Source organism: Orcinus orca, chromosome 1 (genome assembly GCF_937001465.1).
Source record: "Orcinus orca chromosome 1, mOrcOrc1.1, whole genome shotgun sequence".
Taxonomy (NCBI): domain Eukaryota; kingdom Metazoa; phylum Chordata; class Mammalia; order Artiodactyla; family Delphinidae; genus Orcinus; species Orcinus orca.
The window spans coordinates 17,708,091-17,735,935 of NC_064559.1; the positions used below are offsets into that span (position 1 = coordinate 17,708,091).

Consider the following 27,845-nt stretch of genomic DNA (forward strand, 5'->3'; position numbering starts at 1 on the left):
GCCAACGCAGGGGACATGGGTTCGAGCCCTGGTCCGGGAAGATCCCACGTGCCGCGGAGCGACTAAGCCCGTGCACCACAAATACTGAGCCTGTGCTCTAGAGCCTGCGAGCCACAACTACTGAGCCCGTGTGCCACAGCTACTGAAGCCCGCGCACCACAACGAAGACTCAACACAGCCAAAAATAAAAAATAAATTTAAAAAAAGGTAGTGAGGGAGTAGGAGATTTTTCCCAAACAAAATCTAACTCGGAAACTTGGGACCTGATTTATAGAATAGGTAAAATGGATCCCCTGGGGTCAGTGTTTTCACAGGCTATGCCTCCCCCGTCCCTCTCCCCAGACAGCCTCAGAAGTGCTCTGAGCAACTCTGACTCGTACTTCTATTCACACGCATCATTATGGATCTAATAGTTAATGTATATCCTATCATTGTATAATATTATGCTATATATATTCAGAGAGTATATAGCTAGTATGTATATTATGTATTTTATTTACATGATTAATAAAATGAACACACACAAATTATATATTCATTTTTATATTTAAATAAGTCAAGCTCTCTTTCTTTTTTTTTTTTTTTTTTTTTTTTGCGGTACGCGGGCCTCTTACTGTTGTGGCCTCTCCCGTTGTGGAGGACAGGCTCCGGACGCGCAGGCTCAGCGGTGGTGGCTCACAGACCCAGCCACTCCGTGGCATGTGGGATCCTCCCGGACCGGGGCACGAACCCGTGTCCCCTGCATCGGCAGGCGGACTCTCAACCACTGTGCCACCAGGGAAGCCCCAAGCTCTCTTTCTGTCATGCCTCCTGCTGTCCTCCTGAAATCTGTTCTGAATACAGTCATCTCACCACTTTTCTCCTTCCACTTGGAATTTTTGGACTTCAGAATATATATAGTGGTTGATTTTCCCTTTGTTCGAGGGACCCAGGAAGAGCTGAGGGAAGGGAATTAGGTGAATCCAAAATCATTGGACTTCATCCTGTGCCCCATACCTCAAAAGTGAAAAAGAAAAAAAGAACAAGGTATAAAAATAACTGGAATTATTAGCTAGCCTCTTTATTAACTACTGTACTGTGTGACTATCACCAGAAGTTTAGTTTGTTAGAAAATACTTTATAAACCAGAATAAAACAACTATGAACCTCACCACAATGAGATCAGAGCCCCTAATATAGAAAGTAATAAATGTGCCTTCAGATATGTTCTGAGATGTAATGTCCATTTTTCTCTCACAATCCTTGATGGGAGGTTCCAGAGAAAGATGTGCTGTTCTAGACTGGAGAAAACCTTGAGGCGCTCCAGATATTGACAAGCCCTCAAAGCAAAGATTTTAATAGCCAGTGAGAAGTTTTGCATGCCTCTAAGAAGCTTTCTTTTTGTTGGTGCGGTTGTTCTAAGCCTTGAATCCAAGGGGAGCCTGAGGAGAGTTCAGGCAGCCAGTGTATGCACAGACCAGGGTAAAGAAATTGATTTTAAAACAAAGATAAAGTTACCAGTAGCTGGCACAATATCTTGGGCATAGTAGGCTGTCAGTAAGTGTTCCGTGAATTGAGATGTATTGTTTTTTGGAATCGTATGTATATCAAAGAGTAAATTTGATTTTGTTCACATTTGAACACCGCATTTGCCCTACTAGGGTAAGTCCTTTTTGCAAATATATCTGTAACCCAGCATGATGGATTCTTACTTTATATTCATAAAGTAACAGATTTACGTTTTAGTTTAAAACCAAATTGGCAAACCTAGTTTCCCGAAGCAGAGCTTTAAGTGACTTGTGGATGGGATTCTGAGTTATTTCTCACAAACCAGAAGAGGAGTGAAGAAAAGGGAAAACTTTAGGAGAGCATAGTCAACAAGGTAAGAAGTTCGGTGATGCTGATCTATAAAGACACTGTAACTTTTAAATGTGTACTTTCAGTCTGAAGAACTGCAGTGGGGATTTAAAATATGACTATTTAATTTTTTAAAATTACATAAATTAAGTGAACAGCCCATTAGCAGGACACCATCAGGACCACATGGCCAATTGAGATCAAGTTATATTGTCCTGCCTACTGGATTTGAATAAGAATTAAGAAATTACTATTCCAGAGTGGTGTGGGACATCCACCCTCATTTGCAGTGATATTCCTCATGGTAACTACCTGCAAATAAATGCTCTGACAAGTGTGCCCCTGAATCGTTGTGGTCCTACCATTAGGGGGTGTATTTGTGGCAGAGAAGCAGCTAATTAATTGTTCTGCCTGCCATTGATGAAGCCTCATACTGCAGGGACCTCAGCTTGGAGCCGGAAGTCATGCCTAATTCAAAAGAACCCACGTGGGAGGGCCATCGAGCTTCACCTTTCCATCCACTTGGCTGGATTAAGTCTAAACTTCGTGGCCACACTGAAGCAGTAGAATCTCTCTCTCTCTATTCACTACTGATGCCTTTCTGTAATCTGCATTTTTTAACTTTTAATTTTAAATAAGTGTGCCATGACAATCACTTTGAACAGTGCGTCTTAGAAACAAACTGGGCTTAAGAAGATTGGACATGCCTCTGGGTCTGCTGCGGTCTTAGCATATTGATGGTCCTCTATGTAGAGTTTAAGTTAAGAAAGAGGTAGATCTTAGTCAATACTTAGTCAATACTTACGCTTTTTGATATCATTTTTATCTAGACAAAGATTTCAAAATTGTGACTCTAAAAAAATAGTAAAAAGCAATACATATTTTGTCTCAGACTCTTCAGCAGCTGACAGAGTGTGAAAAGGATTAAATTTCTTACTATGTCATCTCAGAAATTAAAGTTAAAGCAAATATATTCTCAATTTTACCACTGTTATTTTTAATGCTAATTTTTAAAGCTCTGTTATTTTGCTTCAACTTTATTTTTGTCTATTTAAAGGCCATTTTTCTACCCCTTCCTATTTTTCTCTACCATTAATAAGTGAATTATTGCCAGGTGCAACTGAAATGCTAACTTTTTGTGAACCTTCCCAGACTACTGTAGTACTTACGCTTTGCACTGAACAGTTTAGTTCTAATAACTTGGACCTTGCATTTTCCATTGTGTTAGTCTTATTGGGACAAAAATCTGTATTTTGTTTACCTTTTCCAGCATCTATCATGTTGTTGAGTGTTTTCTGGGTACTAGGAATTGTTTGGCATTCCTTTCCTTTTTTTTTAATTGATGTATAGTTAATTTACAATGTTGTGTTAGTTTCAAGTGTACATACAGCACAGTGATTCAGTTGTATATGTGTGTGCGTATACATATATATATATCTCACAAGATATTGGGTATAGTTCCCTATGCTATACAGTAGATCCTTGTTGTTTACCTATTTTATATATAATAGTGTGTATATGTTAATCCCAAACTCCTAATTTATTTCCCTTCACCCCCCACAGCCCCTTTGGTAACCGTAAGTTTGTTTTCTGTATCTGTGAGTCTATTTCTGTTTTGTAAATAAGTTCACTTGTATCATTTTTTAGATTCCCCATGTAAGTGATAAGATATTTGTCTTTCTCTGTCTGACTTACTTCACTTAATATGAAGTGATATGAAGTATCACTTACTTAATACAGTTTTTTCAGATGAGGATGCCATACTTGATAAGCTACCACAATTTGCAATTGCTTTCAGACTAACCTGTATCTGCTTTCTTACTTAATATGACGTAAGCAATATGAAGTAATCTCTATTTTTTATGGCTGAGTAATTCCATCATATATACATATATACATCTTCTTTATCCTTTCTTAATTAATTCATTCAACAAGCATTCACTGTTCTCCTCCCAGGAAAGGCAGGGTGTGTGCCTGGCCCTGGGATTCCTTTGTCCCTCCCCTCAAGGAGCCTACATTAGTTCAAGAGCAGTCTGGTAAACCAAAAGAAGGCGGATGCTCTCATAGCCAACAAGACTTGCATTCTCATTCAAAGCCTACAAATAGTCTAAGGAAGTGAAGAGATCTAGGAATTTGTAGTCCTGACTATGCAGCCATCACCCAGGTAATCCTGCGAAAGTCACTGAAACTCTCTCAGTTACTTCATCTGTAAAATGGCCATTATCATCCTAATGCCCACCTACCCACCCATAAGATGATTGTGAGGGCTGAATAAGGGTGTGATAGAGACAGTGCTTATGTTAACCTCTAAAACACCATACAGAATTTTATTTAGAGGTCAGGTGCAAGCCTTTTCTTTAGGACTTTTTTTTTCCAATCCATTGCTGCAAACTCACTGCATTCAGAAGACTCATAAGCACAGTTTGGAAATTCTGTACTTTGAAAACATGACAACAGATGCTAATGTATGGGGCTATATAAGTCACTTACCAGATGGTTCACAAACATCTCTCTTGTTAGATTTATGCAGTAAATCTTCATTCCCCTTGAAATGTTTGCTTCAGTGTGTCCATAACTTTTTATCCTCCTTTCATATGTTTGTGTAGTGCACATCTGGCTTCCTTAACATTAGATTATAATTAGGGTCAGGTACTCTTTTCCTTGACCTATGTGGCAAAATTAATCCCTAATATTTTTTTTTATAAAGGTGGCAGAAGGGTTTGCGATAACAACGGGAAACCTAGATAAATATGGAAATTTATTTTTGGTCTTGATTTTTTTTTTTTTTTTTACATCTCCTTTGATGTGGTTCCTGTTCCTCTCTCTCCCGTCAAATCCCTAGCTCCGCTTCCATTACCCCGTAACTCCGTGCAATATTAGAAGAGGACCCAGGGAAGTTATGTGCCAATTCACGGACAGAGGAAATGTAATTTGTGTCTATTAATATCTTTGAAAAATGACTTTCCAGTACTAATGATACTAATTGTATCAGTTTTAATTAATCGATACAGGTTTTTCAGATAGGTTGCAATATTTGATAAGCTCCCACAATTTGCAATTGTTTTCAGAATAACCTGTATCTGCTTTCTTATTTATTTATTTATCTATCTATTTATGTATTTATGGCTGCATTGGGTGTTCGTTGCTGTGCATGGGCTTTCTCTAGGTGTGGCGAGCGGGGGCTACTCTTTGTTGCGGTGCACAGGCTTCTCACTGTGGTGGCTTCTCTTGTTGTGGAGCACAGGCTCTAGGTGTGTGGGCTTCAGTAGTTGTGGTGCATGGGCTTAGTTGCTTCGCGGCATGTGGGATCTTCCCGGACCAGGGATCGAGCCGGTGTTCCCTGCATTGCCAGGCAGATTGTTAACCACTGCGCCACCAGGGAAGTCCCTGTATTTGTTTTCTAGAGTCTTTATATAATTGGACAGTATCCTTCTTTAGTAAAAAAAAATACATATATATGGAAAATGTTGGAAAATAAATTTGCAGTTTATTTAGGAACTGGTTCACTCCAAATAATTTTTACCAGGATTTTCTTTGGTAACCTTTTTTCATGCTCATCGTAAGAAGCATAAGGCATAAGAGGCATAGGCATAAGAGTAGAAGCATTTGAACTTTGTTGATTTAATTTATGCTTTTTTTTCTTTTATGTTGCATTTTAGGAAAGTTCCCTGTGGCTCACCGCAGAACGACCTCCACTTCAATTAATATTTATTTTTTTATCTGTAGGTTCAATTGTTTTAAGGTAGAAAGAGAGCATATTAAAAGGCAATAATTATCCTAGTGTGTGTTCAGCAATAATGGATCAGCAGTGCTTTTTATCTTTGTGAAATAGTCCTTCCATTGAATACTTTTAATATAAATGAGGATATATTTGAGAATCCTAATTTTCTCTTGATGGTGGATTCATACCTCATATTCCTTAATAATCTACTTTCCCACCATAGTTAATTTTTTACTGTCACACAATTATAACTCAGTATGTTAAATATTTCCTAAACTAAATAAAAAGTAGAGAGTAAATGATATTGGTGTTACAAATGCAGTACTAAAGTTAGAAGGATTTGTCTGATTAAAGTCAAGTAAAACATTAATAAATACTTTAAACAATTGTGAATGCAGTTTTGGAACTATATTTGGATTAAGTTAATGGAAATTTGCTTAGTAGAAATCTTTAGGTGGCTTTTTAAATGATTACAGCAAGTCTCTGCCCCTTTCTAAGTTTCAGGCTCCTCATCTGTAAGATAAATGTTAGATAAAATGGTTTCTTCTGGGGCTTCCCTGGTGGCGCAGTGGTTGGGAGTCCGCCTGCCGATGCAGGGGACACGGGTTCGTGCCCCGGTCCGGGAAGATCCCACATGCCGCGGAGCGGCTGCGCCCGTGAGCCATGGCCGCTGAGCCTGCACGTCTGGAGCCTGTGCTCCGCAACGGGAGAGGCCACAACAGTGAGAGGCCCGCGTACCGGAAAAAAAAAAGGTTTCTTCTGGCTGTAACATATCAACCTTCTAGATATTAATGGGTGCACCCAAAGTATTCAAGGTGCATGAAAATAGCTTTTTAAAGGTAGTTTAATATTATTTACAATAATGTGTAAATAAATACCTTGTTAGTACAGAGTAATTTCAGATTAATAACTATATAGGTCACAAATTCAGAATTCATGAACTCCTAATTAATGCTGTTTTACTTGGTTTCACTGGTGCCATCAAGACATTTTGCTAGTTTAAATGTGATGTGAATGTACCTTACTTGGAAAGGACGCTGGGAGATGAGGATGAATTTAGAGACAGGAAGATGGCTGCTAAATTCTCCTGCTTTGGAAGGAGAACTGCATTGGGATTGAAATAATTAGGGAGACTAACCATTTTGTTGTTCAGAAAATTCCATGACAGTGCTTCCATTAACTCTCTAGTGATATTGTCACTAAAGGGGTAAGCGGGAAAGAAAAAAAAAGAGAAACAAAACAGCAAAATAGACATCCTCTCTTCACTCTGCTGTGTCTGCATTAATGTGGCATCGTAGCAGCTGCTATCTTTTTCAAACAGCCTTTTTTTTTTTCCGGTGGCCTTTTTTTCCCCTGTAGAGTAAGCTGACCAGATTTTGACTTCATAAAACTGGGACAGCCTAGCAGGGGACAAGAATTTCCTTGAACCATCTTCTGGGGATAATAATATCAGTAATCAGAGACTGTCATGGCAATTGCGGAGAGAGATGAATTGCAATGCACAGGAAATCAGCACTGTTTTGTTTGTTAGTTCTTTTGGAGAGTGAGTTCAGTGCCCCGTGACCATTTACCAAAAAGTTGAACTTGAGTGCAACCCCCTGTAAACTCTTGAACTCCAAGTTATTTAGAGACTAAGACAGATGGCAAAGCAGATTTGCTAGAGAATTATATAAATGGACTATATTCCAGTGGCTATATGTTCACCTATTTGCCTTTAGAACTGAACTGTTTGTGCTTAAGCCAGGATTGGTTCACATCCAGTTTCTCTCATCTCCCATTTGGTCTTTGTCCTCTATGCTCACTTTGCACTTTTTTATATGCCTATAGAGCTGTAATTTAATCATTTCTTTATGTATTAAAATGTATTCTGTGGCCTATTTTGTCCCAGGCATGATGCTACATAATAGGAAATACAAGGATAAATAAGCAAATCCAAAATGTACATGGAGGAATAGAGGTCTCCCAGCACTCTCTATACTTTTGTAAAATTATAATATCCATATTTTGGTAAAATTATAATATAATCCATACTTTTTATAAAATTATCCATACTTCTGTAAAATTATAATTTTTTAAAATAAAAATGTGTTTATTCAACGACTTATTTTGAATATTTCAAACAGATGAGAGACCAATAGTATGCAATAAAAGCACAGAGAACTTAAATTGTGAAAACTTAATACGTATTAAAGTGACATCAAAAAAGTAATGGGGAAAGGACAGATTGCATTTTATGTGACTTTTAGAAAATGCTTACTACCTGGAGAAATATAAAACTGGATCCCTTCCTAAACCTTTTATGAAGATAATCTCTATAAAGATAAATGTGGAAAGTAAAACTATAAAAATAGTAGACGAAAACACAGGAGAATAGCTTTGTGACCTAGAGATAGAAAAATATTTTTTAAACCTCAAAAGGATAAATTAAGAAAAAATATTGATTAACTTATTTATAAAGAATTTAAACATTTATGTTCAACAACAAAATAAAATTCATACTCAGTTAATAGAATAAAATAATTACTTATGGTGTCTAATATGATGAGTGATTAATATCTAGGCTATAAAAAGAACTCCTGAAAATTAAGAAGAAAAAGATAGCAATCCCAACTGAAAAGACAGATATGAAGGTTATGATCAGGCAATTTATAGAGAACACCCAAAGAATTAGCAAGCATAGTTAGAAGTGTTCAAACTCATTAACAATAAGAGAAATGCAGATTCTAACAGCATGAATTAGATAGACAAAAGCTAGAAATTAGAATTGCGTAATGCCAAGTGTTGGCAAAAAACAGATTTGAGACTCCTCACGTGTGGTTGGTGGAATTATAGACTGATGTAGCCGATTTAGGCATACTGCATGCTGCAAAACTGTGCACAGCAGATTTGTTTCTGGTCTACCTCCCAGACAACTTCCCGTGTTGTCCATAATGACATACGTGCAAGGATGCTTATTGCAGTATGGATGTTGGTGGTGGTGGCAAGGAGCTGGAGTGTCTGTCGTTGGAAGACTGGATAGATAAAAAATGGTGGGTGTATTCTTTGGAGTCCTGTGCAGCAGTAAGGAGCCGTACTCTAGGTGTGCTCCTAGCAATGTGGATGGATCTGTAAAATGTAGTCCTGAATGAAAAAAGTAGGGAAACAAAATGAATTATATAACGTGATACAATTTACATATACTAAAAACACGTGCACACAAAATAACAATGCATACTTTGCAAGAACATTTAACATATATCAATGAAAATACTTGCAAGTTTTACAGGAGGGGCATGAGAAATAGAAACATGTAGAACATGAGACGGGTCTTGCTCAGAATGATAATGGTTGGGTGGTGGGTGAGAAATTATCTCTATCCATAAGCAGCTCACAGTATAGTGAGGGAGACAGACACATAAATAATTATAATGAAATGGGTATGTACATTTATAGGGATCTGGACAGAGTATTAACATGTATGACTTTTCTACCAGGCTAAGGTTTCCATTAGGGCAAATACTGTTCTTTGTTGTTATTTTTGTTTACTCTTATGTTCTTGCATACTTCATACATGTATATATATATATATGTATATATAGAGCAGAGAGGTCTTTGAATCACTGGGAAAAGTTGAAAAGTACTTTCCTGTCATTGACACTATGGATTTGGTTTTGTTGAGTATAACTCAATTAAAATGTATAGAGGCTTTAGCCCGGTGCATATTATTTCATGTTGAGCATGTAACTTGACTACAGGTTGCTCAGTGGACTAAAACATTATGACATGGTGGTGGTTAAATCTGCTTCAGATCAGGTATTTCATGACAACAGTTGGTTCTGTGGCTGACGTGAATCATACTGGCCATGATCAACCATCTCACAATTTCTAGCGACTTGTTATCAAAAACGTATAATGCAGGGCTTCCCTGGTGGCGCAGTGGTTGAGAGTCCGCCTGCCGATGCAGGGGACACGGGTTTGTGCCCCGGTCCGGGAAGATCCCACGTGCCGCGGAGCGGCTGGGCCCATGAGCCATGGCCGCTGAGCCTGCACGTCCGGAGCCTGTGCTCTGCAACGGGAGAGGCCACAACAGTGAGAGGCCTGCGTACCGCAAAAAAAAAAAAAAAGTATGATGCAAGTATGCAAATGCCTCAGCACGAATCGATCACTCCTCTAAAAACTGAAGGATGATGGAAATGATGCCATGGTTTAAAAAAAAAAAATTGGAAAGTAGATTTCCTTTGTTAGTTGCTTTTACCTCCCTGGAAGTATGTATTTCTCTTTATAATGATTAACTTGTCTTTAATATAAATGGGGAATTTATAACATTATAAATATTTATTCCCATTCTAAGGGGGAATTTCTGACATTATAATGGGCTTGTGGGGGATTCTTGTTTTAACAGGTAGGGCCTTTTAAGCTTTCACAACATTCCCTAGGCAGCCTCTTTATTTCCTACAGAACTTGGGTCAGTAATGAAAGATAACTTATGACTTTATATATTTGGTTATTTATTGTATAAAACTTTTCAAAAATATTAGTACTACCTATATATTTAAAAATATCAGGAACTCTTCAAAGCATTTGTTTACTGTTTGGAGCCCTTAGATTAAAAAAAAAATTCTTATTAAAAAATAACATTATAATCTCTATGCAGGATAATTCAAGATTATGCTATTCCAGGGAATGTACACCTTTATTTTATTTTCATATTTTAAAGCTTCCCTTATTTCTTTTGTTTTTTTAGTTTTATCAGTTTAGAAGTGTATCTTCCAGTGATGACGTTAGTCTCAAGACTGAAGGCCCAGGTTTAAATCTAGGGAACATTGTAATTCTAGTTTTTGATTTTTCACCTGTCTATTTATATGATGGCATTTCTCTCTAACAGTGGCTGCTTATTAAAAAACAACAACAACAACAAAAAACCTTCCTCCTGCAACTAGAGTGCTCATATCTGCCGGTGGAAGCGTAGGTTGTTAAACAACTCTGAAAAACTGGTAATATCTACTAACGCTGAACATATGCATAGCCTCTGTCCCAGCAATTCCTCTCCAGGAATGATCCAACAAAAATGAATACATATATGCACCAAAAGACATGCACAAAATATCTTCATAACATCATTCATAACAACAAAAAAACAGAAGGGACCTAAATGTCCATCAACATGAGAATGAAGAAATAAATGAGTATAAATAAATATAGTATTAATATAGAATTCATATAAAGGAATACTGTATAACAGTGAAAATATACCACTAGTGCTATATGCAACATGGATAGATCTCATAAGTATAATATCAGTGTGAAGGAGCTAGACATAAAACTTATATTTTGTATCATTCTACTTACATAAAGTTTAAGACAGATAAAAATACTCTGGAATATTAGAAGTCAGGTTAATGGTTGCCTTTGGGGAAGAAGGTAGAAATGATGATCTAGAGAGGTCTGAGGGGCTTTGGAGTGCAGGTGATGTTTTATATGTAGATTAGATGGTAGTTAAAAATATGTTGACTTTGGGATAATTAAGTTGCATATGAGTGATCTGTGTATTTTTCTGTATATATCTGATACTTTAAAGATTTTATGAAAATATAAAAATAAAAGCTAAACAGTATATTGTTCAGGGTTATATACTTAAGTGATAAAACTATGAAAGGATGTGAGAGAATGATTCCTCTAAGGTCAAGTTACTGATTACTTCTATGTGGGAAGAAATATAAGCATGGGAAGGGCACACAGGGGGATTTTTCAGGGACTAGTTAGTATCCTCCAGTTTTTATCATAGGTGGGGGTATACTGGTATTTATTATATTATTCTTTTCACTTTACATATGTGTTTTATATTTTTTGTGTTTGATGCAGTCATTTCACAATGAAAAAAAATTTTTTTGATGTGGACCATTTTTAAAGCCTTTATTGAACTTGTTACAATATTGCTTCTGTTTTGTGTTTTGGTTTTTTGGCCACGAGGCATGTGGGATCTTAGCTCCCCAACCAGGGATCAAACCTGCACCCCCTGCATTGGAAGGTGAAGTCTTAACCACTGGACTGCCAGGGAAGTCCCAGAGAAAAAAATTTTTAGCAGAGTTTTTGTTCCACATAAAATGGAATAGGCACAATCCACCTTGTGTCTGCCACTGAATTCAGCTATAAAACCTGGACAGAATTCTTGGAGCCACTATGTAAGGATACTGAAAAGCAAATAGTAGCAGATGGATCAGGAAAGTAGATCAGAATTGAAAGTACCCCTAAACTGGTGGTGAGTTTACCATTGTTCCCCTTCTGGTATCTTCTGTCCTAATCTTATTGGAGTTGAATCCCAGAAGAGAGCACCAGAGCTCAGACAGAGAGAGCTCCCGGAGAAGGCCTCTAGTTCAGCTTGTGGAGTGGTAAAGGTGAAGGCAAGTGTTTTTTCTTTTCTCTGTTTCCTTGTAGCCAGGCCTCAAGCAGTTCCAGGGCAATATCAATAATGATGTCAACAGGAGGCAAACTTCTGAGAGACGGGAGCCTTCTTTTCACATCAGTGGATCTGTGGTCCCAAGAGGGTGGAGCATATACACATTGCTTTTTTCTCTCTGTTTTTGAACTACTTGGCAACTGAGTAAGATAACTAAAGCTCCAAATTTATAGATGGAGGGCTCAAAATGGGAGCCCAAGGAAATAGAAAATACCAGGGTTTATGCAGTAGGTTAAGGGCTTGGGAAAGTGACACCATAAAGATATTTATGTTCTCCTGGGCTCATTCCTGACCTGCTGTACACAAATCTGATTCTAACTTATTGTATCAAAACTTTGAGAACTAAGCAGATAAACCACTGCCTATGTCCATACTGGCCACAGGGTGGCACACACATAGGAAAAATCTGAAGAGCACTGCAAAGCTTTGAAAACTGACCTAACACTGGAACCCTAGCCCACGAAAGACAAGTTGGAACTTGTGGGCTGAACCTCACTAGTTTGATTGCCTGCTAAAATAAAAATATCACATTGTCCACAGGATTTAAACAAGATACATAGTATCAAGATATTATTAAACTGTCTAAGATATTATCCAAAATTACCTGGCATATAAAGAACCAGGAAAATCTCAACCTCCATTGGAAAGACAATCAACAGATGCTGTTGATGAGAATATACAGACGTTGGAATAACCTGGCAAAGATTTTTATAGAAGCTGTTACTTAAAAAACACTCTATCAAGCATTCACAAACACTCTTGAAACAAATGATAAGATATACAGAGTCTGAACAAAGAAATAGGAAATATACAGAAGAATTTAATACAAATTTTAGAACTAAGAAGTACAAAAATCATAATAAAAATCTTACTGGATCAGCTCAATAGCAGAATGGAAATGAAAAACTGAGAGTCAGTGAATTGGAAAATAGGTCAATAGAAATTATCTTACCAGTTAACAAAAAGGAAAAAGATTGGGGGGAAAATAAAGGGAGCCCCACAGACCTGTGAGACAAAAAAAAAAGTTCTAACATTTGTGTCATTAAAGTTCTAGAAGGAGAAGAGAAATAAATAATGGCCCCAAACTTCCCTCATTGGGGGAAAGAAAATAGCCTATGGATTCAAGAAGTTTTGTGAAAACCAAACAGGATAAACTCAAATAAGTCTGTGTTCAGACATATCATCATCAAAATGCTATAGAAATAAGTACACAAAAAAAATCTTAAAAGTGGCCAGAGATAAAATATGCATTTCCTATTAGGGAACAATAATTTCAATGACTATGGATTTCTCAGAAAAAACCACAGAGGGCAGAAGGAAGCAACACAATATTTTAAAATTACTAAAAAGAACTTCCAACCCAGAATTCTATATCCAGCAAAAATACTGCTTAGAAATGAAGGTGAAATAAAGACATCTTTGGATGAAGGAGAACTAAGAATTTGTTGACCTAAGAATTCAAACCACCTCTAAAAGAATTTCTATGGGAAGTTCTTCAGATAGGAGGAAGATAACACCAGAAGGAAATTGGAACATCAAGAATGGAAGAAGGACAAAAGAAATAGTAAATATTTGGGTACACATCATAGACTATTCTTCTCCTCTTGAGTTCTTTAAGACATGATTGACAGTTAAAAGCAAAATTTTAACACTGAATGATGGAGTTTTAAATGTATATTTAAGGCAACTATAACATAATGGAGAAGGATAAAGGGAACTCTTAGATGGTAAAGTTTCCATATTCCACTTGAAGTGGTAAAGTTGATTCTAAGTAGACTGTGAAAAGTGATGGATATATATTATACTCCTTAGAATAACCACTACACAACTATACAAGAGATAATTAAAAACACAATAGATAAATTAAAATAGAAAGCTAAAAAATGTTCAGGTAACCTAAGTTTTTCCTTAGAAACTGAGACCTGAATAAAAAAGAGAACAAAGAGAAAACAAATAACAAATTGGTAGATATAAATCCAAATGTATCAATAAATATATTAGATAGAAATAATCTAAATGCAATAAATAAAAGAGATGATCAGAAAGGAGTAAAAGGAAACATGACCCTACTCTATATACTTCCCATAAGAAACTCCCTTCTAATATAGTGATATACGTAGATTAAAAGTAAAAGGATAGAAGAAGATGTTCTATGCAAACACTAATCAAAAGAAACCTGGAGCAGCTATCTTAATGAGGTAAAAGAAGCTTTAGAGCCACCCCCCCAAAACCACAAAGTATATCAGGAATAAAAAAATACATAAAGAGAGATATACCTTTGAAAGAGATCAGTTCACCAGTAAGATGTAACAATTTGTATGAACTTAAAAACTAAGCTTCAAAATACATGAAACAAAATCTAACTGAACTAAGAAGAGAAATGAACAGATCCACAATTATAGATGGAGCCTTCAACACTTACCCTTTCTATAATAGATAAAATTAATAGAAAGAAAATCAACAAGATTATAGAACTAAACAACAGCATCGACCAGCTGGATCTAATTGACATATGTGAACACTCCACCCAGTAAGAGCAGAATACCTTTTCTTTTCAAGGGAACAGAGAACATTCATCATGATAGATTATATCTGAGGTCATAAAAACAATTTGAAAATTTTTTAATTGAAATAATACAAAAAATGTTCTCTGGTCATAAAGAATTTATTAATTAATAACAAAAAGAACAGGAAAATATCCTAACTTGAATATTAAAGAATTCATTTATAAATAACTCCTGGTCAAAGAAGAAGTCTCAAGGAAAATCAGAAAATATTTTTAATTGAATGAAAATGAAAGTGCACATATCAAAATGTGTGTGATACAGCTAAGCAGTGCTTTAGGGGAAATTTCTGGCATTATACACTTGTATTAGGAAAGAAAAAAGATCTTCAATCAGTACTCTAGGTTTCCACGTTAACAAACTAGAAAAAGAGGAGCAAAGTAAGCCCAAAGAAGCAGAATGAAGAGAATAATAAAAATGAACAGAAATTAATAAAATTAAAAATTCCAGAGAAAATAAAAACAAAAGCTGATTCTTTTAAAAAAATCAATAGAATTGATAAACTTCTAGTAAGACTGACAAAGAAAAAAACAAATACACAGATTAACAATATCAGGAATGAAATAAGGGATGTTACTAAAGATCCTACAACCATTAAAAGGTTAGTAAGAGAATACTATAAACAATTCAATGCATCGAAATTTGACAACTTAGATGAAATGGATTGATTTCTTGAAAACCATGAACTACTAAAACTCACCCAAGATAATTTAGGCAACCTAAATACTCATATACCTGTTAAATAAATCAAATTCCTTTTAAAATTCTTCTGAAAAAGGAATCTCTAGCCAAAAACAATTAAAAAGGAACTAAGGGCAATTCTACAAAATCTTCTTTGGAAAATAGACAACGGAACACTTCCCAACTCATTTTATGAGATCAGAAGAGTAACACTGATACCCAAACCAGATAAAGATAGTAAAATAAAATAACTGCAAACCAATATTAGCAGATCAAATCAATATCAAAATGTAAAAAGAATAACACACAATTACAAAGTGAGGCTTACTCTGGGAGTGCAAGGCTGGTCCAATATTAGAAAATCAATCATTGTAATCCACCATATTAATAGTCTAAAGAAGAAAAACCATGAGTTCCCATCAACTGATACAGAAAAAATTGCCAAAATTTAATATCGATTTATGATAAAAATTATATACAAAGTAGGAATAGAATGAAATTCAACCGATAAAGCCCATCTATAAAATACCTATAGCTAATGCAGTTAATGATTAAAGACTAAATGCCTTTCCCCTATGATTGGGAACAAATCAAGGATGTCCAGTATATGACTCCCATTCAATGTTGAACTGGGTGACCTAGTCAAAGAAGTATATCATGAAAACAACAAACAAAAAAGTCATATAGATTGGAAAGAAAGACATAAAACTGTCTCTTTATGCAGGCAACATGATTGTCTACATAGAAAATCCCCCCGCCCAATTACAAAAAAATCTCCTAGAGATAATAAGTGAATTCAGCAAGTTTACAAGATAAAAGATCAACATACAAAAATCATGACATTTCTGTATACTAGCAAGTTACAATTGGAACCTGAACTTTAAAAGTTTTTTTTTTAATTTTTGAATAGTTCCAAAAATAAAATACATAAATATGAATCTAACAAAATTGTTACAGGATCTGTATGCTGAAACTGCAAATACTGATGTAAGAAATCAGAGAAGACCTAAATTGAGAGATATACTAAGTTCATGAATCAGAAGACTGAAAAGAGTAAAGATGTTGAGTCTCCCCAATTTGGTCAATAGATTTAATGAAACTTCAATAAAATTCCCAGCAGGATTTTTTTTTTTTTTTGTAGATATAGACAACTGATTCTCAAGATGTTAGGGAAAGGCAACAGAATTAGCATAGCTAAAATCATTTTTAAAAAGAAGAAAAAAGCCCATATGAATAACATTTATTGATTTTAAGACTTCTTCTATCACTACACTCATCAAGACAGTGTGGTATTTGCAAAGGAATAGACAATTATCAATGGACCACAACAGAGCATCTAGAAATAAGCCCACACAAATGTGGCTGATGGATTTTGACAATGGTGCAAAAGTAATTTGGTCTTTTCGGCAAACGGTGTTAGAGCAATTGAATGGACATCAATATGCAAAAAAAAAAAAGAATCTTGACCTAAACTTCATGCCTGATACCAAAAATAACTCAAAGTTGACCAATACCAAGTAAAATATAAAACTATAAACCTTTTGAAAGAGAACACAGGAAGAAATCTTCTTGATCTTGGGTTAGGCAAAAAGTCTCAGGCATGACACCAAAAGTACATAATCCACAAAAGAGAGAGTTGATAAATTGGCCTTCGTTAAAATTTAATACTTTTGATCTCCCAGTGTTAAGAACGTGAAAAGATAAGTTCCATACTGAGGGGGCGGGGGTGGATGGAATTACAAAGCACATACCTGACAAAGCCCTTGTGACAAGAGTAAGTAAAGAACTCTCAAAGCTCAGCTGTGTGAAAACAACCTAATTTTTAAAATAGGCAAAAGACATGAGCAGACATTTCACCTAAGATAATATACAGAATGGATAGCAGCACACGAAAAATGTCCGCCATCATTAGTCATTAGAGAAATGCATATTAAAACCTTTTTAAGATCTACAGCACATCTATTAGAATGGCTAATTTTAAAAAGTCTGACAATACTAAGTGTTGATGAGGATGAGGTGTGATTGGAACTTGCATTAATTGCTGGTAGAAATGCAAAATGATATAGCCACTCTTAAAAGCAATTTAGCTATTTCTTATAAAGTTAAAATACACCTGTCATATGATGTAGAAATCCCACTTCTGGGTATTTAACTTAGAGAAATGTAAACTTATGTTCACACAAAAACCTGTACCTGACTCTTTATGGCAGGTCTATTCATAATTGTTCTAAACTGGAAACAATCCAAATGTCTTTAAGGGTGAATGGATTAACAAACTGTGGTATATCCATACAATGGAACACTACACAGTATTGTAAAGGAAGAAACCATTGATACATACAAAAATTTGGATGAATCTCTATGCTGAATGAAGGAAGCTGGTTTCAAAAGGTTACATACTATATTGTGCCATTTACAGTTGACCTTTGAACAGCACAGGTTTGAACTGTGCAGGTCCATGTATACATGTACTTTTCATTAAATATATACTACAGTACTACACGATCCACAGTTAGTTGAATTCAAGGATACAGAACCATGGATATGGAGGGCCAGCTGTAAAGTTATAGATGAATTTTCAACTGTGTAGGGAGTCAGTGCCGCTAACCCCTGTGTGTTCAAGGGTCAACTGTATATGACATTCACAAAAAGACAAAATGGTAGTGTTGAAGACTGATCAATGATTGCCAGGAGTATTATAATTTAGAAAATAAAATTAAAAATTTTTTATACCGGAAAGGAAAATAAATTTTTTGGCCATCATGGCAATTACAGTATAGTGGGGAAAGGGGAGGAGACAGACAAGAAATAAAATTAAACAGAATTGGGATTAGATTTACAAAGCATGCTAATAGAGGTAGATATTTTTTAAAATAAACTTTAAATTATTTGCTTGTTAATTTTTTGTAGTGAAATGGTTGTTTCTAAATCAGCAGCAGCCCATAAAGCTATTTTATCTTACGTAGTTAAACATCCTCTGTGCAAATTAGTTTTGCTGTTAATTCACTTAGAGAATTTTTTCTTCATAGATATATGAAGGCAAAATTCTGCCCAAGCTATAAAAATTATTATAAATTTAAGATAATGATATTTGAATTGATGTTCCATTTTTGGCAGAGAATTTGGCTGTGTGTAAAAATGAAAGGTAAGAAAAATATTACTAAAGCAAAAGGAGAGTTATTTTGAAAAATGATTTGAATTAAATTGTTCAGTTCCCTCAATCAGTTTGTACGTGTAGATACATCCTTTATAAGCTACTGGACAGGGAATTGTGTTCTATGCCTTAGTTTCCCCATGTGCATAATATGAGGATAGTTATTCTGGTAGCTGATGTTTTTCCTGAGACCCTATCAGAATACATACGGCGTCCATATTTCAGCATGACCCTTAAAGACCATTGAAGTAGAGCATCGATATTTACAAAGTTTTGTCATTTTATTTCTTAAAACCAAATATGTCTTCTCATTTCACAGTTTGAACACTGATGGAGAAAATGACAGAAACTTGTAATTAGGGATATCAAAAATATTTAAAGTTTGAAAAATGTCTGTTACAGAAAAAAAAAAGAGATTGCTTTATACTCTCTTTTTAAGTTTGAAAACCCACATCAAAGAGTGAAATTTAATCATAGATGCCAGAGTTTAAAGCTGTAAAAATGATGTGGAAGAAGAAATATGGACATACCTCCAGCCCCTTTAGAAGATAAAGATATCATGAAAAAATATATATATACTACAGTGGGGAGCTAGTAATGTGATTTTAATATGGTTGTCCTAGGAAAGCTTAAAGCAGACTTTCAGTAGAAACTAAGATGCACGCTTGTTGCTTTCCCCTAAAAAATGCATATTTCAATATTGATAAGAACATATATATTTAAATAACAATGAAAGCATTCTTTAAAATATGTCATTGAGTTGTTATAGTTGCACAATGTAAAGGGGATGTGCGTACATATCATATTGTATATGAACACGTAGGCTCTGACCACTTAATAGTCTGTCCAATACAATGTGTGTTTGTATGTATATATACCTAGTTTGAATGGCGGTCCATTTAATAAATATGTTTATTACTTGAGAGAGTGTTTTACATTATTACTGGTCATAAAAGTGGTAGATATGACATTCGCTGCCATTAAACACTGTGTTCACAGTATTTGCATTTACTGAGCAAGAACTAATGGTAACAGATTTTCTGTGTTGACACAAATGTCTGGGCAGCTTGATTCAAGCATCTTTTATAATTGCATTTTCTAAAGATAAACTGAAGGCTCTGCAAAACATCATGTCTTCTTTTGGATGATCTTTCCTTAAATATTTTTGTTGGCATTTACTATAAGATGTAAGATGACTCTGGAGCTTCTACAAAGTAAGAAATATATATGTTGTATTAAATATGGAAGTAAAAGTTGCAAACATTGTCTTACATTGGGAGTCAATGTATAGAAAATGCAAAGACGACTTTAGCTTTTGTTCTCTCTGCTTCCCTTGCTATGGTGCCATCCGCCTCCCACCGCCCCCCCCCCGAAAAAAAATCAATGTAAGTAACCTCCCAGTGTCACCGGAGAAATGTAGCCCTTTTCTTTCCTTTTTAACATTATTAGTTGAGTAATAAGAGTAAAATCTTAAAAATTTAGCATTCTATTGGATTATATATTTAATGTGCATTGGAATTTTGTATTGTTCCAGTAGCTTAAAGAAGTTGCACCGTGTTTGCTTTTTAAGTTTGCTCCATTTCTTTTTTTTTTTCCTTTTTAATTGTACCATAAAGTTTTCAAAGACAAAAATGAAAAGTCCAGCAGCCCCATGGAGCTGTGAAGCAGGTAGGAAGTTTAGCCCCCTCCCACTAGAGCAGACTTGAAAATGTGTTTTTGAAACCTTAAGGTAAGACTTTAAAAAAAGAGAATTGGACAATTGTCAAGGATGGTTGGTTTTTAAGGCTTAACTACCTGAGCAATGTTCATTTAAAATAACATATGAGTCTCAATCAAAATGATCTAAGCTGAGCAAACGGCCGCTTTGTCCTTCCCTTTCAAGGAAGTTCTGAGGTGCTGCAAATCTGGGAGAGGGAAATTTCTTTGTTTAGTGCTCTTTATTCCTTTTTGGTAATACTTTTTTTCTGCATAGCATAAAAAAGCCTATTGGAAACCTTATGAGAAATTTTCCTAGTCAGAGTCCAACTTTTTTTTCTTCATTCATTAGCATATAGTCATCAAAATATAGGTTCACCAGAAACTGTGAAGTCAAAGTACTCTTTTGGGAATCAGATTTTTTTTTTTTTTTTGGTCAGAGGAATAAAGACTTTTCCAGGTCAGTTCCTGTTGTGCAGAAAGCTAGGATTTGTCATGCTCTTTGGGGTGTGGCCCCCAACTGTTGGTCTTTGCAGTGGTGGTAGAATCTGGAAGCCAGGAGCCCGTTTCCCAAGTTAGCTTCTTCGATGGCCTGGAGTTATTTAGTGCCATCCTACTTTCTGAATGTTGGCCTACCTTTTCAGAGAACTCGGGGTGTTCTTCCAAGGCTGGACCTCTAGGCAGTGTCTCCTTAAGTGGATAGCTGCTCCCTGCTGAAGTCAGACCAGTTATTCCATGCTGACTACCAACCCCTGAAAGTGTGAAACGACCACTGTCTTCCAGAGAGAGATGCCTAGGTGTCCTCTACTTTACTTTCTGTCCTTGGAACTTCCTTCCCTCTGGTTGAATAAAAAGTTTCAGGAACGATTTTTTGTTCTGGATCATTTTTATTCTTTTGCTTGAATCCTTATTTTGGGCTGTTGTAGCCGAAGTCTAGAATCATGGTTAAGTACAATCAGAATCCTTAAACGTAACCCAAATTCATGAGCAGACATTTTTCAGTGGCTCTCAGAAATGTTTTAAATGTGTTCCAAAACAGCTCTGATCTCCTCATTGGTAGTTCTGTTAACAGGACTGGGCTTTGGTTGCTTTTTACTGACTTGCTGATTTAGGGACCAGCTGCCTCCTAGAAATTGTGATCAAAAGCTATAAAAGCCATAAATATGTCAAATGCATGAGTAGGAATTGGGAAACTTGATTTGTCCCACGATCCAATCTGGGCTAAAGATTGGTGCCACTTGCAGTTACTACCCTTAGAGTAGTCACCAGCCTCCCCCAAATAGTTTGTGTGCATGTATGCATGTGACATTGTGGAGTTATAATTTTATCCCATGTCCTTCTTCTCCCGTTTTATGATTATAGATTTTTGTTACCCCTCTTTCCCTCCTTCTCTCTCCCTGACATGCTCTGTAACTCAGAGAGAATCAGGAATGCTGGAATGTCCCAAATGCTGCTGTAGTCAACTAAAGAGAAATAAATTATTTCTTTGAGAAGTAGAAAGAAATGGGATGAGCATGGTAAACTGATTTAGAAGGTACACTCAAGGGCAAACCTTAGGTGGAGGCATGCAGTAAAGACCAGGGGAGCAGAAGGGTTGCCTTAGCAGCAGGGTGGGTGTGGGAGTGTGCCAGAGAAAGTTCTGATGTCTAAGAGCTGATGTCTAAGCTCAGACCTAAAGGATGAATTAGAATTAGCCGGATGAAAAAGCAAGCACAGGGGATAAAAGGTGTTACACTCAAAGGGAATAGCGAGCACCAAAGCCCATGATTGAGAAAGAGGTAGTAAATACGTAAGGGACTTGAGCATCTGCGGATTTTGGTATCTGCAGGGGGCCCTGGAACCAATCCCCCATGGATACTGAGGGATGACTATTTTTATCATTTTTGACCTACCATAGTAACTGTTTCTCAACAGGATGTAAGAGAAGAGTAGCTGAAATACAGCAGAAACTGGGAATTAGGGGTTTGACTACTAGGAAACACCCTTGCCTGATTCTTAATTTACTCATGAGTTTGAGATTTAATTGTTTTCTGAAAGGGTGGTGGTTTCTCTAAGCCAATGCAACTTGTATGAGCTATTCCTGAAAGGCCTGAGAACTAGTTTAAAATATAAATTAAGTCCCATCCCAGACATACTGAATCAGAAATTCTGGAAATTGGACCCAGCAAGCCCATGTTTTAAGACTCCCTCCTGTTGTTTCTGATACACGTGAAAGTCTGAGAACCACTGTTGTGTACTAGTCATGCTTTCTGTGGGAAACACTATCTTCTCATTCATTACATTAATTTTGTGTATATGTTTTATTTCAATAACAAGATATTTAATTCCTTGTGGGCAATCATCCTATCTTTGTTTTCAGTAGCCCTATTGAGATATAACTGACATATAATAAACTGCATTTTGAAAGTGTACAATTTATCAGTTTTGACATCCATACATACCTATGAAACCAACACTATTATCAAGATAATGAACAGGTAAATCGCCCTAAAAGTTGTCTTGTGCCTCTTTGCAATCCTTCCCTCTGGCCCTTTATAGACTTCCTCTCCCCATCCCAGGGCAACCATTTATCAGCTGTCTCTAGAGATAAGTTCACATTTTCCAGAGATTTAAATAAATGGAATCATAGAGTATGTACTCTTTTTGGTCTAGTTTCTTTCACTCAGCATCATTATTTTAAGATTTATCCATGTTGTTGCAATAATAGTTCCATTTTATTACTGAGAACTATATGATTGTATGGATATACCACATTCTGTTTATCCAGTAATCTGTTGATGGACTTTCGTGTTGTTTCCAGTTTGGAATGTTGACAAATAAGCTGTTATGAACATTTGTGTACAGATCTTTGTATGAACATAGGCTTTCATTTATCTTTGGTATAAGTCTAGGAATGGATCATATGTCAGGTGTATGTTTAGATTTTACAGAAGCTGCCAAACCGTTTTCCAAAGCAGTTGTACCATTTTGCATTCTTAATGACAGTGCATGAGAGTTCATTTGTTCTAAATCCTCAGTATGTTCAGGCTTTTTAATTGTATTCATTCTAATAAGTGTGTATTATTGTGGTTTTAATTTGCATTTATCTAATGAAGGTGAGCATCTTTTCATGTGCTCATTTGTCATTTGTATATCTTCATTGTTGAAACGTCTACTCAAATCTCTTCCCACTTTTATATTAGGTTTTTTGTTTTCTTATTATTGAGTTTTGGCAGTTCTTTATATATTATAAATTATAAATACAAGCCCTTTATTAGATTTTACGACTTGCAATATATTCTGCCAGAGTTGGCTTGTCGTTTCATTCTCTTAACAGTGTCTTTCAAAGAGCATACATTTTTAATTTTTATGAAGTCTAATTTTATCAATTTTATCTTTTATGGACTGTGATTTGGGTTTTGTAACTAAAAGAAAACATTTTGACTAAGTCACAGAAGTTTTCTCCTATATATGTTTCTTGTGGGCAACATATAATTGGATTTTGTTTTTTTTTATCCAAACTGACAATCTCTACCTTATAATTGAGATATTTAGACCACTTATATTTAATGTGGCTATTGATATGGTTAGGTTTAAATCTAGCATCTTGCTATTTCTTTCCTATTTATTCCATCTTTTCGTTGTTTCCTTTCTTCTTTTTTGCTATCTTGTGGATTAATTGAATATTTTTATGATTCTACTTTATTACCTCTGTTAGCTTCTTAGCTATAACTATTTGTTGTAGTGATTGCTTTTGGACTTATAGTATACATCTTTTACTTATCATGGGCTATGCTCAAGTCATATTCTACCATTTTATTTATAGTTTGAGACTGACAGTAGTATACTATCATTTTTCTCCTCTTGACCTTTGTGCTATTGTCACATATTTTACTTCTATAACTATTATAAGCCCCACACTACATTGTTATTATTATTTTGTGTTTAAACAGTAAATTATCCTTTAAATAGATGCAACGAATAAGAAAAAAATATTTACCTATATAGTTACCATTTCTGATGCTCTTCATTCCTTTGTGTAAATCCAGATTTCCATCTGATATCATATTCTTTCTGTCTGAAGGACTTCTTTTAATATTTTTGTAGTGCCAGTCTGCTAGTGATAAGTTATTTCAGCCTTTGTATGTCTGTAAACGTATTTTTTTGGCTTTGTTTTTGAAAGATACTTTTATTTCAGTACTTTAAATATATTGATCCACTGTTTTCTTACTTGCAGTGTTTCCAGTGAGAAACTTGCTCTCATACTTACCTTTATGTCTCTGTACCAGTGTGTTTTGTCTCTAACTGCTTTTAAGATTTTCTCTTTATCAGTGATTTTGAGAAACTTGATTATGACATATCTTGGTTAGATTTTTATATCTCTTATGTTGGGGTTTGTGGAGATTCATTGATCTGTAGTCTTATAAATCTTCCTTGCCTCAACTTTTGAACATATAAACTATAGTTATTATAACTGTTATAATGGCTTTGTCTGTTAATTCTAACATCTGGGTCAGTTTTGTGTCTGTCTTGATTGATTTTTTTCTCCTCATTTGGGTTTTTATGTTCCTGCTTTTTTTTAATATCTGATAACTTTTGATTGGATACCAGACAGTGAGAATTTACCTTGTTGTGTGCTATGTATTTTTATTTCAATTAATACTCTTGAACTCTGTCTGAGATGCAATTCAGTTATTTGGAAAAAGTTTGATTCTTTAGGATCTTACTTTTAAGATTTGTTTACTTGGAACAGTGGTCAGTCTAGAGCTAATTATTCCCCACTATTGAGTGAAAACCTTTCTGTATATCTTATAATGTCCCGTGAATCATGAGGTTTTTCCAGTCTGGCTGACGGGAACAGGTAAAATTCCTGACCTTGTGTGAGCACTGGGCACTGTTACCGTTAGTCTTTTTGAATGGCTCTTTCCCAGCCTTTGGTACTTTGTTTACATACGTGTGCTGATTGATATTTCAGCTGAATATTTGAAGAGGACCATCTGCAGGTCTGCAGAGTTCTCTGTGTAGCACTGTCTTCTCCAGCTCCATCCTATGAACTCCAGCTGCTTTGATCTCTCTAGACTCTCAACTGAAGGTGTCTACTGGACTTCACCTTTTTGCATACAGCCTGCACTCTCTCAGGGCAGTAAGCTAAGATGAACATAGGTCTTATCTCATGTTTCTCATCTCTCAGAGATCACTGTCTCTTCTTACCTCATTTCAGTGTCTTTCAAATTGTTTATTCTGAGTGGTAGAGTCAATATAGCCCCTGTTGCCCCACCTTGGCTAAATGTAGAAGTTACTGATCCTATTTTATTCTCATTTTATATATTAAAGCTTTTTACACAGTACTGGAGGATAAGGGTAATATTTGTTCACATTTATTAAGTACTTGATATTAACCAGCTATTTCTCTGAACATTGTACTAGCTTATTTGATCCTCATAACAGCCCCCGGAGAGAAATGAAAAATCTGTATTTTTCAGATGCAAAAACTGAAAGCTGAATTGGCTGTCCCAAAGTTCCAGAGCCAATAACTGTCAGGGCTGATGTAACAGCACAGGTTTCATCTCTTCCCCTTGCTTCACAGACCTGCTCTCCCACAGAAGAAGCTCCCCATGGGAGGTGTCTTAGGATTGAGTCATGGCTTGTGCTGAGATCCAGATCTCAGCTCTGTCACTTAGGCAAATCATTAACTTTATCTGGGCCTGAGTTTCCTCATTTGTAAGTAGGGAATGATCATCGCTACCATGGAGAGTCCTTGTGAAAATGAAATAAAATACAAGATGTGAAGAACCTAGCATATTGCCTGGCCCCTTTACTGAAAACCTGTGGGTTAAATATAAGATGTGGTCATGCTCAGTGTTTGAGAATCACTCACTACTAATCGGATAATAAAGCTTTTAGTGCAACTCTGGTGAGGACGCACAGCAGCTCCGTTTAATTATTTATTTTTCATTGCAATGTATAGCGGCTTCATTTTCAGAGAGCTTTCACAGCCGGCTTCCCATGCTTCCCATTGTAAGCATCTTTACAATCATGCTTGAAGAAAGAGCTACTTTTCCTGCTTATTTTACAAAGGGAGAAACTGAGACTAAGAGAGTTTAGAAGATTTGGTCAAAACCTCAAGATTAGCAGCTGACTGAACCCAGGCTGTCACTTCAGATTTGACTTGTATCCTGCCCTCTTTATACTGTGGACGAAATGTCAACCAATATTTGAAAAACGCTTTGGGAAAGTTAGTGAACTTTTAAGTGGTTGTATTTATGTTCTGTATATTATAACTAAAACCCAAATCATGGGTATTTTTCCAGTAAATGGGCATGCATTTTGGTGAAGGAGTCCTTATGTTGCTAAAACGGAAGGGAGTTAGTTGGTTTCGACTCTGGCTTTGTGGAAACTTGGCGTCTGGACCAGAGAGTTTTCCAAATACCCATGTGATTCTAGCATAATCCCCAGAGATGACGAGATACACAGAGCTGAGGAATTAGATTTTTCTCTCTCCTTCCAGACTTTCAGAGTGCATGCATTTTTGAAGAACCCTTAGTGTTTGTTTTTTAATGGGATACTATGTGGGTGATACTGGTGCGTTTCTTTTTATGTGTCCGGAATTTCAACCTGCAGGCAATAAGAGGGCAGTAGTGAAATTGTCCCTGGACAGTTAATAAATTCTAAGCAGAGATGCATAAATCAGCAAAGGGTATTTTTTAACTCTTTTTTTTTCCCCCAAAGGGTGGTTAAGGGAGAACAGGAAAGAAAGGTCTTCAGGGAATTGTTTTCTAGCAGTTCAGAAAAGAGAGGAAAGCATTGAGCAATGCCCAGTGCTGGTTATAGCAGATTGTCATTTTTAGGTTTGATGTTCCAGGGTTTAATTGTCTTTCATGTGAACAATAGCAGACACTCTCTGGTGTGCTATGCTCGCATGATAAAAGGAGGTCGTTCTTGCGTAGCAATGCCTTTTTTTTTAACTATTAGCGTAAAAAATTAGCAAGCTGGAAGTCGTTAGAAGGAGTTCCACCGGCATTAATTGTAATGCAGCCTGAATTTGTTTGCAGACCAGTGCAGCCAGACAATAGCAGGGAGAGAAAAGAGAGCAATATTAATAGCCTTCTACTTATTGTATCATTTTAGTGGGCCTTAATAAGGTGTCTGCTGTCAACTGGAATTTATTTTAAAATAAAAAGACATAGTAATTGATGTATTGCAGTAAGTATGGATGAGGGTTCAACTTGATTAATGTATGAGTTGGCTTTTTAAGGCATTTTAAAAAGGCTTCTTAACCTCGTCTTAAGAGACTGGCACAAGCCCACTGTAAACTACCTCTTTGCAGTTGGAAAACAGCCTGACAGCTGCTGATGTCAATTGTGGGTTTTTCTCTTTTTTTTTTTTTTTTCTCTTCCTGATCAGAGAAAACTGAAGCAATATACTCCTCATCAATAATTGCAGTGCTTAGGGCTTCCCTGGTGGCGCAGTGATTGAGAGTCCACCTGCTGACGCAGGGGACATGGGTTCGTGCCCCGGTCCGGGAGGATCCCACATGCCGCGGAGCGGCTGGGCCCGTGAGCCATGGCCGCTGAGCCTGCGCGTCCGGAGCCTGTGCTCTGCAACGGGAGAGGCCACAACAGTGAGAGGCCCGCGTACCGCAAAAAAATAAAAAATAAAAATAAAGAATAATTGCAGTGCTTAAAAATCTTATAAAGGGATTTTGACCCTTCCCTCCAGAAATAACTTTCCAAAGGTTAAATTAGTTTTACTTGTGTATGCTTCAAATATCACCATTTT

The 27,845-nt window shown here is 36.1% G+C and overlaps 1 protein-coding gene across 3 annotated transcripts in view; it reads left to right on the plus strand.

Moving 5' to 3' along the window:
- ESRRG (estrogen related receptor gamma) overlaps positions 1-27,845 on the plus strand; it is a 598,949-nt gene that overhangs the window by 202,226 nt on the left and 368,878 nt on the right. The gene's annotated exons all lie outside the window — the stretch shown is intronic.